This window comes from Pituophis catenifer, unplaced genomic scaffold (assembly GCF_029215685.1).
Source record: "Pituophis catenifer annectens isolate HBS135680 unplaced genomic scaffold, rPitCat1.0.hap2 SCAF_6, whole genome shotgun sequence".
Taxonomy (NCBI): domain Eukaryota; kingdom Metazoa; phylum Chordata; class Lepidosauria; order Squamata; family Colubridae; genus Pituophis; species Pituophis catenifer.
Genome location: NW_027256886.1, coordinates 3,194,389 through 3,208,930, shown reverse-complemented (window position 1 = coordinate 3,208,930; position 14,542 = coordinate 3,194,389). Strand labels below are relative to the sequence as shown.

The 14,542-nt window shown below is 41.2% G+C and overlaps 1 pseudogene; it reads right to left on the bottom strand.

The window, feature by feature from the left end:
- LOC139318277 (cytochrome P450 2J5-like) overlaps positions 1-14,542 on the bottom strand; it is a 77,352-nt pseudogene that overhangs the window by 40,801 nt on the left and 22,009 nt on the right.

The window sequence follows — 14,542 nt, the reverse complement described above, 5'->3', positions numbered from 1 at the left end:
GTTCCAAAATATTCCTAGCTCATATCACAATAGTACTATTTCAACTTTCTTTAACAAATGAAAAGACGCTGTTATTTGGACAGGAAATTCTAAAGTGGTCAGAAAGTGGTCAGAGGCAAGGGTGGGCTGCTGGGGATTCGCAGGAGTTTGGGAGAACCTCTAGCTAAGATTCTGTGCAGTTCGGAGAACTCCCAAATCGCACTCCTGGTTGGCCCCACCCATCCCACCCCTCCCTTCCCAGGAGTCCCCACGCAGCCTGTTTTGGATGCAGGTAAGTGCAGGGCATGTGCGGAGGCTCAGGGAGGGCGAAAAACAGGCCTACCAGAAGTTTGGGAAGAGTGCCTTCCAGAGGGCCTCCGGAACCTGGGGAGGCCATTTTCACCCTCCTGGAAGCTTGAGGAAAACCTCTGGAGCCTGGGGAGGGCAAAAACGCCCCCCCGCCATGGTGCAGGAGACTGACTAGGCCACGCCCATCATGGCCGCAGCCACCCAGCAACCGGGAAGAGAACCCCTTGCTAAAATTTTTGAAGCCCACCCCGTCCTTACTTAAAAATACGCCTCTTGACTCTGCTGGCAGTAGCACCTGGCAGACACCTGAGCTCTTTCAAAACCTCTGCATCCTTTCCTGCTAGGGTTTGGAACCCGCCCCTGGAAGAAACCAAATCTGAACCATTGGGGAAAAATTCAGAGGTGTCCTAGTTCTACTCACCAAAAAGGCATTAAGAGTTGTTAACCTAATCTTGCATAGCTTCTTCTCTGGTAATGTTGTTACCAACTACTAAATAGAGCATACAAAACATTTGCTAGATCAGTGATGGCTAACCTTTTTGCCATCGCGTGCCAGGAGAGGGGGGGATGGGACAGGTTTGCGTCCATGCGTGTCCACACCCATAATTCTATGTGCCTGCCCTGCGCATGTGCGTGCCCCAGCTCCTGGCACCCGATGGCCCAGCAGGCCCATTTTTCTTTCTCACCTGGCTCCAGATCTTCCCAATGAATCTGGGGAGGGTGAAAACAGCCTTCCCCATGCCCTCCGGAGGCCTGAAGCAGCCCATTTCCCAACTCCTGGTTGAACAGGAAGTGACGTTTTTTGCTGTCCCCAGCCTCCAGAGCCTCTCTTTGGGCTTAGACAATTTAGAACTAAGCTGCCTTAGGTCTGACCTAAGCGTAGTACACAAAATTATCTGCTATGATGTCCTACCTGTCAATGACTACTTCAGATTCAATCATAACAATACGCTCCGTGCAAGCGTGTTAGGAATCTGCCCAGCTGAGGTGCGGCAATCCATTCTGCCGCACCTATCAGCTGGGCTAAAAAAGAAGAAATAAAAGGTAGGAATAATGTGGGGGCGGGCGGGAGAGCCCAGCTCCCAGACAAAGAGAACCGGTTTAGTGACGTCATATCGTCACCGCTACCGGCTCGGCCGAACCGGACCAAACTGGGAGGAACCCACCACTGTAATGTCCCCAAGATATGATACTGTCTGGAGTTAGTTTATCTATCAGCAATATTGAGGGTATATCTAAAATCATGATGTTTGGATCAATTACCTCTTTCTGGAGTCCAATGACACACGAATTTTTCCCTCCCTTTGATCCGATTGCATACTGTGGAAAGTCTTTCATTTTACATTGGTTTTACAAATGGACCAAATGTCATGAAGCAATTTTTATTTATTTTTTTTTGCTTTTTTCACCCCTTCCTAAAATAAGTATCATTTGCCAATCATAACTGTTTTTTGTTTTTTTACAGATTACCTGCTCCAAAAGGAAGAAATACTTCTTTTTTCACAAAATTTCCTTCCTTGTCCAAAAAATGATTGGGGTTGAACTCTTCGGGGGTCTCCCATTGTTCAGGATCGAAAAGAACAGAACGTAAGTCTGCAATAATAATAGCTCCCTATAAGACAGAAATAGACTGAGGTAAACATCTGGATAAGCACAGGTTTTATTTACGTATTTATTTATTCAAATGGAATACTTCGTTTCATCAAGTTGCCCAGCCCTGATTCACTTGTACACTGCAAATGGGGTTTTTCAATTGCACATTTTAGCATTTAGCATTAAAAGTTGTCAACCTAATCTTGCAAAGCTTCTTCTCCGGTACTATTGTACTGCAAACTAGGACATACAAAACCTTTGCTAGACCAATTCTTGAATACAGCTCATTTGCCTGGAATCCGCACTGTATATCAGATATTAATACAATTGAGAGAGTCCAGAGGTATTTCACGAGAAGAGTCCTCCACTCCTCTGCTCACAACAGAATACCATAGGTCACCAGGCTTGAAATTTTGGGCTTGGACAACCTAGAACTACGTCGCCTTTGGTCTGACCTAAGCGTAGTACACAAAATTACCTGCTACAACGTCCTACTTGTCAATAACTACTTCAGCTTCAACCACAATAATACACAAGCACACAATAGATACAAACTTAAGGTAAACGGCTCCAAACTCGATCGCAGAAAATACAACTTCAGCAACAGAGTGGTCAATGCCTGGAATGCACTACCTGACTCTGTTGTTACATCCCCAAACCCCCAAAACTTTAACCTTAGACTGTCTACTGTTGACCTCACCCCATTCCTAAGAGGTCTGTAAGGGGCGTGCATAAGCGCACCAGCGTGCCTACCATCCCTGTCCTACTGTCCCCATTTATTCGTACCCATTTCCTGTGTTCATATTTATGTTTATCCTTATACCTGTTATCTTTTACATGTTTGACAAACAAACAAATAAATAAATAAATAATAATAACAATAACAACATTTTCAGAGCTCACATCTTGTGTTAAACAGAGCTCTGCCGAAGAAATTCTTCATAAGGGTGGAACACTTAAACTGAAGACGCCAAAGATATACTATCTATAAATTTTACCTTGGGGAAAAGAAAGCCATTTGAGTAGATATCATGCACACTTTGTCTAGGAAGCCCGAACAACAAGGAATATTTGGTTCGCATGAGCTCATGAATCACAGCATTGGTATACGGCAGTTTCTTCCGATCTTCATAACAGATGGAGTGAGATGGACTGAAAACTTTTTCCATTTCCTCGTATACTTTATCTAAGGAAAAGAGTGAAAACAAGCGGTATATAAGTAAAGGTTCCCCTCGCACATTTGTGCTAGTTGTTCCTGACTCTAGGGGGCAGCACTCATCTCCGTTTCAAAGCCAAAGAGCCAGCGCTGTCCGAAGACGTCTCCATGGTCATGTGACCGGCATGACTCAATGTCAAAGGCGCATGGAACGCTGTTACCTTCCCACCAAAGGTGGTCCCTATTTTTCTATTTGCATTTTTAAGTGCTTTCGAACTGCTAGGTTGGAAGAAGCTGGGACAAGTCACGGGAGCTCACCTCATTATGCGGCACTAGGGATTTGAACCGCCGAACTGCCAACCTTTCGATCGACAAGCTCAACGTCTTAGCCACTGAGCCACCACGTCCCCATCCACTGCCTATTTCACCTAAGGGACTTTGGGCAATTTGGAACATCATAAAGACAAAACAGTATCAACATCTTAATAAAAGCCCAGCTAAAAATGGAATTAAGAACAAGTTACAAGAAAAAACAAAAATCAAAATGATAAATTCAAAAAGCTAAGGTTGATGTAGTTGGGACAAGACAGTTCCACAGGTATCCTGCTCCCATGCCATGAAGGGCTTTATATTTATTATTTATTTATTTTTATTTTTTTAAATTTATATACCGCCCTTCTCCCGAAGGACTCAGGGCGGTGGACAGCCAAAATTAAGATACATATAATATAAAAGTTAAAAATAACTAAAATAAATTAAATCGGTCGGTGTCCCAATTTAAAACCCCACATCTATACAATTTAAAAAACTAACCCATAAGACCTTTTAGGCTAGGCCGGCTTGGTGGAATAAAAAAGTCTTCAGGGCCTTACGGAAAGTATGGAGGTCCAGGATCAGTCGTATTCCGGGAGGGAGCTCATTCCAGAGGGCGGGTGCCCCCACAGAGAAGGCCCTCCCCCTGGGGGCCGCCAGCCGACATTGCTTGACCGACAGCACCCTGAGGAGGCCCTCTCTGTGATCCAGAAAGGGGCACAACTGGTGTATCAGGCGAACCTGATAAAAGGTGATGACCAGCATCTTAAATTAGACCCAGAAGCAAATCAGCACCCAGTGCAGTTCACATAGCAAAGAAGTTAAATGTGCTTCTCCAGGGGTACCCAGAATTGTTTGTACCATTGCATTCCACATCAGTTGCAGCTTCTGGATACTCTTGAAGTATAAACTCAGATAGAATGCATTGCAATAGTCCATCCAGGAGTCCCCAAGGCAACTGGACTTTCTTTTTTCTTTTGAAGACATTTTGCTTCTCATCCAAGAAGCTTCTTCAGTTCTGACAGGATAGTGGGGAATGGCAGGATTCATATTCCTGTTCTGTCCCCAACCACACGCACACACACCAACAGACGTTCAAGAGTTAAAGACCAAACCAGCTGGCAAAATCCTTTTCCTTATGATAATGGAACTTGGCAACAACCTAGTGGCTGCCTGCCAAGAGTTTATTATTTACAAAGAGGAGAGATAACTTCTCCCCACTTCTGATACATCAAAAGAAACAGCTCAATAATTACAGAGTCAATCAAGTCCAGAGATAATCCAGCAAAGTCTATAGCAAAAGTCCGGCAATGCAGAATGGCGTGGAAGCTTTCAGCTTTGTTCATCATAAGGTTTGACTGGCCACCATGCTCCCTTTTATATCCTGTGGGGTGTGGTCCAGTGACTCAGCCTAATCTCGGGCACGCCTTTTCTTCTGTTGCACGCGCTTATCTCTGCGACGCTGGCGTGGATCCAGCCAAGACTCATTACCCTCATCACTGTCCATCTGTGGCTGCGTGGATGTGCTTGGCCCCGGCCCTATCTCTTGCCCTTCGGGGGACACCGAAGGCATTGCCAGAGAGGCGGGTCCTGGAGAGGGAGGCCTTGCCAACTCCTCTCCTTCACTCTCGGAATCCTCTCCTGCCAATGACACAGGCTCAGATAACGGAGTCACAACAATTCCTTGCAGACAAAGCTGGTCATTTGCATCCTTTTAGAGGGTCATTGAAGCACTTGGAGGTTTACCTGTGTCCTCAGGGTCACCTGAGTAGTGCTAATGGTTCTGTAGTCTGCAACTTTTTCCTCCACAAATCCATTCCTACTCCCACTCATCCAGGAGATGAATGGAGAATGAGTGACTGAAAGGAGGGCTTCTTGATCAAGGAAGGGACATAAATGGGACACAACCCGAAGTTGAGCCAAGGCCCTCCTAACCATGATAGGTTAGGAGGATTCCCCAAATTATGCATTGAGTCTGTTAAGTGTCTATGGAGATTCTCAGTCCTCCAGGTCATGGTTGTCCCTGAGGTGTTGGTTTCATTTTATCTCCCTCTGGGATAAGGGAACATTTTATCACACAAAAACTAGTTTCTCCTTGACAAATAAAATTGTATGCGTCTGCTTGTATTATTTTTGACTTAGTGATTTTAGTTATCTTATTCTTTTATCCCTAAAATTAAACAATGCAAAGCTTGTCATGTCATTTGCACATGTTTAACAAATTTCCTTCTTGGTGCATATTAATTTTTGCTTATTTCTAAGATTCTATTACTATTTTGTGCATATTTTTCAATTTTTTTTCTATTATTATTATTTCCATATTTGCAATTTTATCCGTAATTATTAAGTTCTCTTCTAGGAGATTGATGTTTGTTTCTGTATCTGTTTCTTCCCTTCTTGCGTAGGTATCCATTTTGTTGGAAGATGTTGTATAGATGATCTGTTTCCTTTTTCTAATGTTCAGGATCGCTGCAGAGTGTTTGTGCTTGTCTAAATAGTGTCATTACATAGCTTCTCTTGTGGGGGCTTGGGCTGTTATTTTGATACTGGAGCACTTGGTATGGGTAGTTTTACAATAGAATTATGTTTCTAATTTGCCATTCCTGCCTCTGTTGATGAGTATGTTCAAGAAGGGTAGCAATAGCAATAGCACTTAAGACTTATATACCGCTTCACAGTGCTTTACAGCCCTCTCTAAGCGGTTTACAGAGTCAGTATATTGCCCCCAACAATCTGGTTCCTCATTTTATTGACGTCAGAAGGATGGAAAGCTGAGTCAACCTTGAGCTAGAATAGAATAACCGAATTGGAAGGGACCTTGAAGGTCTTCTAGTCCAACCCCCTGCTTAGGCAGGAAACCTTACACCACTTCAGACAACTGGTTATCCAATCTCTTCTTAAAAACTTCCAGTGTTGGAGCATTTACAACTTCTGGTGGCAAGTTGTTCCACTGATTAATTGTTCTCTCAGGAAATTTCCCCTTAGTTCTAGGTTGCTTCTCTCCTGAATTAGTTTCCACCCATTGCTTCTTGTTCTACCCTCAGGTGTTTTGGAGAATAGCTTGACTCCCTCTTCTTTGGGGCAGCCCCTGAGATATTGGTACGCTGCTATCATGTCACCCCTAGTCCTTCTTTTCATTAAACTAGACATGCCCAATTCCAGCAACTGTTCATCGTATGTTTTAGCCTCCAGTCCCCTAATCATCTTTGTTGCACTTCTCTTCACTCTTTCTAGAGTCTCCACATCTTTTTTACATTGTGGCGACCAAAACTGGATGCAGTATTCCAAGTGTGGCCTTACCAAGGCATTATAAAGTGGTATTAACACATACAAGCAAAAGTTGATGAGATAATCAAATACACCAATATTGAAATACCCAGAATCATAGATCTCAGCCTCTTCTTCATGGGTGCATTAAAATCCTATTTTTGTCACTTTGAGGTATGCTATAAATCAGGGGTCGCCAACCCCTTTTCCGTGGACTGGTGCTATTTGTGGCATACTAGAAACCGGGTCGCACAAACAAGGAAAGCCCCACAGGTTGCAGGCAGCACATAAATCCATGCCTCTTCCAGTCCACGGAAAGACCTCTATTCACAGAACTGGTCCCTGGTGCCCCAAAGACTGGGGGCTGCTGCTATAAAGTGTCCTAGGCTGCTGAAATGCTCTTTGGCCTTGGTTTGGGTGCTGACATCAAATTTCTGCACATTAAGTATTGTGTGCCAAAGTCTGCCCTGTTTGTCCTGGGTCGAAGCTGTTGGCACAGAGATTTGTTGCTGTTTCCCATGTTAGCATCTGTCACAAGTAAATGCCTTATTTTCCATTATATAAATAGTACATGGACAGTGTGTGTCAGGGGTTAACTTATTCTTCACTTCTTAATGTATTCATACTTTACCACTCCCATACTTAGCTCCACCCATTGTATATATAAGGAGCTGCATACGTCCATTCTGTGCTTCTATCTGTGAATATTCAGTGAATATAGAATGCCTTATGTAAATAAACAGAGATATATTTGAATATCTGATTCTCAAATTATTTATTGAGTCTGATCCTGAAAATATCGTAACAATCTGGTAGCAGAGGATGGTTAAATTGACTCAATAAAAACTTAAACATGTCTAAAAGAGATAGGCCCAACACCAGGGCATACAGCAAAGAAATGGAAGCGGATCAAGAAATAATAGATGAGTCCACGAATGCAATTTCGAGAGAATCTGAAGAATACACCACAGAAGACGAAGAAATAATAAATGAAGATGATGACCAAGAAGAAAACGAAATAGAAAACAACGAACTCAGGTCAGAGATACTAAAACTTTTAAAAAGCCAAAAGAGCGATGAAAGTCTTGTCGCGAACCTCCAAGATATACTAAAAAACAATGGAGCAGCGAGAGAGAAGCACATCGCTACTGAAAAATCAAAAGACTCAAAAATAGTAAGTGATATGCTTACAGATAAAAATGCAGCGAAGAAGAAAACCAACAATCCCGCGCAAAATTTCAAATGGCAGCCATCTTGGTTCCAACAGACCCCTAAGATGAGCGAAGCAGAGCCAATCAGAAAGCAGGATTCAAAATGTCTGGCACGAAAAGCCTTACTCGATACAAAAAATGAAAGAGAAAAAATATATACCTCAGAAGAATCAGAAACAGAGAAGGAAGAAGATTCAGTAGACATGCAAGTAAAGTCAGCAATGAAAACGCTTTTTGCTGCATTTGGACCGAAACTGAAGATTACTAAAAAATCAACAAAAAAGCAAGCAAGCGAACCAACGCCTCAAAATCTACCCGCTCCTATCCAGATGGCGAGAGAACCGACACCTGAACCCAGAGAGCCTTGCAGATACCACCCCACGCCGCAGACTAATCCAAGGACCAGCGCCTTCAGCAAAAGAAAACGAGCGCCCGCTATCACCAGGACTCCCAAGATCGAGCTGGAGACTGATTCATCGGAAGAAGAACAAAGCGAGGGAGCTGCAGCAGCGAGAACCTCTCTCGATGACTCCAGGAACGAAATGAACAACGCGCATGCGCAGGACTACGCAGACAACCCAGGAAGACATGGAATGCGGAGAGAATCAAGCAGACTCGTAGCGAGCATCCCCATGCCGTTTTGCAACTTTAAACATTTACAAGACCACAGACTACCCCCGGTTGTAAGTAATGGACCCAACAATGTTGGGAATTTACCCAGTGACTTCCCAAAGCTGAGAATAGATGGCATTAATTTGCAAGAATGGTATCAGCAGCTCCAGGTTGTCTTTATGAAAGAAAACTTATTGTTTTTTATTACTAACCCCCCAAAAAGACCTTGGACTCTAAAGTTAGATTGCCTACACCACAGAGCATTTTTCTTATTAATTTCTAGTGTGTCTCCTGCCATGTATCACAGTATTAAGCAAAATCTGACTGTCTCAGAAATTATTCAATGCATGTTTAATTTGTTTCACAGTGAAAGTGTAGCCACTACCACAAGAATGTCTAAAGATTTCTTCTCTTCTAGGATAAAGCCAGGGGTTACCATAAGTGAACATTTAATATCTTTAAACAAGATTAGAGCAGAACTGCACTTAAGGGGGAGGTGATTTCAGATCAAACGATGAAAAGTGTTATCATCAACTCACTTGACCCATCATGGGATAATTATATGTCACACTTAGACACAATCAATCTAGGATACTTATCCATAGAAAGTCTATCCAATAAGTTAATAGCTGAAGACAATTCAAGGAGAAGTCGTTATAACAACCACATAGAGCACAAACAATATAAAAAGGTAGCATTTCAAGAAAGATATCATGAAACATTTAGATGCCACAATTGTGGGTTCAAAGAGCATAATAGGAGGGATTGTCCTAAAATTCTAAGAGAAAGACATAGATCAGAATATAGAAATAGGTACAACAACAGACAGTCTTCTATTGATAGACATAGGTATAGAAGTCCACCCAACTATAGAGAACATAGAGGGGGCAGAGATAATTCAAAGGATAGAAAATTTGGTTCACTGAATGGGCTAAATAAACATGACAACATTAACATACAACAACCAGAGAACAATAATTGGCTTATTGATTCTGGAGCAACTAATCACACTACAAATAATAAAAATATATTATCTTCATTTGTAGAAGATAAATTTGTAATCAAAGTAGCTAATCAAGAAAAGGTTCAAGTGATAGGTAGAGGGAATGTAACCTTACCTGGCCTAGGAAAAATAGAGGGGGTATTACTAATACCTGAAATTCCTCATAACATACTTAGTGCCATAAAACTAAGCAGAGATTCTGACATTAATATTGTGTTCTCAAAAGGAAAAGCAACATTAGAGAAAAACAAAATAAATATAGGTACAGTAATAATCAAAGGAGGTCTACCTTACTTAATGACAAAGGAGGAATGGTTACACAACATTGATTCAAGTATGGAAAATGACAATGAGATAGATAATGGAGACAATAGTAACAGTGACAATGAGGAACGTGAAGTAACCCATAATCACAAAGATACACACAATAAAAAAAAACCCTAAGATAGGTAAACCAATTCATGATGAGTGTGCTCATGTCTTACATAGGAAATTAGGATATGCCAGTTTTCCTGTAGTGCAAAAGATGACTGAACATGCAGAAGGTGTTAAAATAAAAAATTGTGAAAACTATTTGGAATGCTCAGTATGTAAATCTACAAAGCTCAAAACTAGTCCCAGACCTAGAAAATCAACGAGATCAACCAACAAAATTTTTGATTTGGTACATATGGATCTAGTTGGTCCACTAACACCATCAATTACTTATAAAAAACGCTACTTTCTGACCATTGTGGATGATTATAGTCGTTATGGATTTGTTTACACATTAAAACATAAAGATGAAACTTTTCAGAAATTTAAAGAATTTTACAAATGCATAGAGACACAACACAACATTAAAATAAAACAAATCATGACAGATAGGGGATGTGAATTCATGTCTAAAGAGTTCTCCCAATGGCTAAAAGATAAAGGAATGTTACATTACACATCTAGCCCATTTTCTGCATTCCAGAACGGAGTGGTAGAGAGAAAGAACTCAACATTACAAACCATGATTAGATGCACATTAGAAGATGCTGGCTTAAGTAAACAATTCTGGTCAGAAGCCCTACAATATTCTAATTACACACAAAATAGAACTTGGTCCAGCATTGTAAATAAGACACCATATGAAGTAATGTATAATAGGAAACCAAAATTAGCACACATGCACATATTTGGAGTCACTGCAGACGTACACATACCTAAACAACTAAGGCGCAAAGGTGAGAACATATCCAGAAGACTTAGATTCATGGGATACGAGACAGGTACAAAAGGATACAGATTTATCGATAATAACAATAAATTTATAGTTTCCAGAACAGCTGTGTTCCATGAACAGGCCAACTGGTCTAAAATACATCTTAATGAAATATTCCCAAACACCAACCCAGACACCAAACTCCAAGAAAAAAGGATTAGAGAAGAACACAGTAACAACACACATAAAAATAAAATCAAAACATGGACAAACAGTCAACATAAAATAAAGACAGATTCATTAACTAAAAAAGAAGCAAGGTATTTACATGACAATGATAGTAAACCAGAAAAAGCAATCAGAAGTAGCAGAAATCAAATGCCAAACAAATATAAAGATTATGTGATGTATATGGATGGAGAATCATCAATACCTAACACATATGAGGAAGTGTTAAAACTTCCTCCTGAAGAAAAGAAAAAATGGGAAGCAGCCATGACTAAAGAGATGGATAGTTTACGAGGGCTAAATGTGTTCACACCTACAGTTGCACCAAAGGACAAAACCATCATTGGCACTAGATGGATATATAAAATTAAAAATTTAGAGGGAGGCAATACTCTATACAAAGCTAGATTAGTTGCACAAGGTTATGCACAGAAATATCCCGAGGATTATACAGACACATACTCCCCCACAGTAAGAACAGAGAGTGTCAAAACAGCTCTGGTTATAGCATCAGCACTCAACCTCGATGTGTTTCAATACGACATACAGACTGCGTATTTACACGCAAAATTAGATAAAGAAATATATGTAAGAGCACCCCACAGTCAATACACAAACAAAAATGAGACTTGGTTATTAAATAAAAGTTTATACGGGTTGAAACAATCTGGTAAACAATGGTATGATTGTTTAGTAAAAGTTCTTAAAACTATGAATTTCAATGCCACTACTGCTGACAATTGCTTCTTTGTTAAAAAAGAGAATGATTCCCTAGAATTTGTATTGATCTATGTGGATGACATTTTGTACATAGGTAAACATAAAGAAAGGAAAGAGGCATTTGTAGCAAAACTGAATGAACATTTTTCATTGAAATCTTTGGGTAAAGTAAATAAGTATCTTGGTGTTCAAATCAGCAAAACCAGAAGGGGATTTAAACTTTCTCAAAGAGACAAAATCATAGAGCTCTTGAATAAATGTAATTTAAGTAACGCTAAGCCCTGTGACACTCCCATGCAAACTGATTTTTTGAAGAATACAGAAGAATCATCTCCTGAATTTAAAGATAATACATTTTACAGGTCAGTCATAGGTTCACTTCTTTATATCTCTAATTGGACTAGGCCTGATATTGCTTTACCTCTCAACTTATTGTTCAGACATGTCAGCAAACCATCACTATACCATTGGGAAGCTGTCAAAAGAATATTAAGATATTTAAAGAATAGTTTAGATTTCTATTTATTGTTGGAACCTAATAATGTCAAGGAGCCCATCCTCACATGTTACGCCGATGCGGATTGGGCTGGAGATACCTCATGTAGAAAAAGCACATCTGGTTATATATTCTTTCTTAATGGTTGTCCAGTTTACTGGTATACTGGCAAACAAGATTTAGTAGCCACCTCGACAACAGAGGCAGAATATGTTTGTCTATCTAAGGCAGCAAATAACCTTGTATGGTTCAATGATCTACTTTCAGACATTTGGAAAAAACCCATTTTGCCTTTTATTATGCATGAAGATAACAAAGCTGCTATCGAAATATCTAGATCTGATGCCATTGGACAAAGGTCCAGACATATAGATATAAAATTTAAACATGTGAGACAGTTATCTCAGGATGGATTTATCAAAGCAGTTCATTGCGAAACATCAGAGCAAATAGCTGACATATTAACAAAGCCTTTGCCGTCTAAGCAACATAAATACTTGACTTCTAAGTTACATGTCTTATATTGTTCTGAATCTGAATGTAATTGTTATAATATATCGAATCGGCATTTAGAGGAGGATTTGTCACAAGTAAATGCCTTATTCTCCATTATGTAAATAGTACATGGACAGTGTGTGTCAGGGGTTAACTTATTCTTCACTTCTTAATGTATTCATACTTTACCACTCCCATACTTAGCTCCACCCATTGTATATATAAGGAGCTGCATACGTCCATTCTGTGCTTCTATCTGTGAATATTCAGTGAATATAGAATGCCTTATGTAAATAAACAGAGATATATTTGAATATCTGATTCTCAAATTATTTATTGAGTCTGATCCTGAAAATATCATAACAGCATCGTTGTCCTGTTGCTTTTGGCTGCTGGTGAGAATCGGCTTCCAGCAGGATGGTTTTCTCTATGCAAGTATGGGCCTGCCACCTGGTGTCCGACAAAAGGCAGGTGCATTATCCAATATGAGCTGTAGCTTATTAACATTGTATTGGTCTCTGCCGTGAGCTGTAGGTAACAAGCGGTGTTTGTTTTTTTTCCATTGTTCTGTTTCTGTGGTGTGTCTTTCAGTAGTTCTTCCCTGGAAATGGATCTGGCAGATGAATATAAAATCAAATTCCACCATCTTTTTACAGATTGGGGAGTAGGAAAAGCAAATATCCAAGCCTCAATTTTCCTACTGGTTGTTAGCCCTATGGCTATGTGTTTTGACCTAGGCTTCCCAAGAGCATGAAGCAGACTCCTTGTCCCAACAAAAAACCCTTTTTATTAAGTTACTGTGAATTCCTCTCATTCACAACCAGCAAAGTCTTTCAAGGGAGAATTTACAGTCACAGACCTGATCTGACTTGGAGAGCTGCCAGCCCGATATCTTCAAAAGTTGGCAAGGAGTCTCTGAGAGTCACGAACCAATTAAGCGAACTAATTGCCTCCTGCAAACTCCCCTCCCCTTTCGCTCCTCTTTATTCCCTATGGAAGGGGCCATTCACCATCCGCCTGTGGCTTTACTCCCGAGTCGACCCTTGTTCCTTAGCTGTTCCCTTCTCCTGGCAGCTCTGTGCATGCATACACTAGGAACAGGCTCCAGTTGTTCTTCTGCCCCACTGATATCCAACTCAGAAGGCATCTGACAACTATCAGACGGTCCTGGCCTCATCTCTGCCTCTGACACAGAGCACTCATCAGAGCCCTCCCCAGACTCCAGGATTGGCCCATGTTCCTCCCCAACCTCCTCACTGTCTGAGTCTGCCACCAGCTCCGTTGGCGGGCCACAACACTATGGTCTGCTCTTGTCGATTCTACTGGGCAGGTTATTGGTGATTGGGGTCGCATGCTAGTGGATAAGATCTGCTGTTGTAGTCATTCATGTAAGAAGAATAGTTATTCCAAATGGACGTTTGCCTACATGGGAATCCTTTGAGAAAGACGGGTGCTGCATTACATTCTACTAATAATAATCCCAGGTTTTTGTCACCACTGTATCACTGTATCCCACCTTGGATATCCAGATGACTTGCCATGAAGAGCAATGCCCATTTCAGAGAGCTTGCGGTGGTTTCCGTTCCTGCCCCAAAGAAGTCAACAATGCACTGAGCCAAGTTGTCTTCATCGTAGGTAGAATTGGGATCATCCTTCCTCTAGGATTAACAATAAAATACGTGAAATGGCATTTTCTTATTATTTCCAATATTTCCACAATTTATTATCTCCCTGTTCTATTGGTCCTCTTGTCAGGGGATAAGGGGCCTGAAACCCAAGCCCAAACCATTAGGACGGCATGAGATTGGGGAGGGTGGAGATCAGTAGTGGGATTCAAAAAATTTTACTAGTGGTTCTGTGGGCGTGGCTTGGTGGGCGTGGCATGGCATGGCATGGCTTGGTGGGCATGGCATGGCTTGGTGGGCATGGCATGGCTTGGTGGGCATGGCTTGGTGGGCATGGCAGGGGAAGG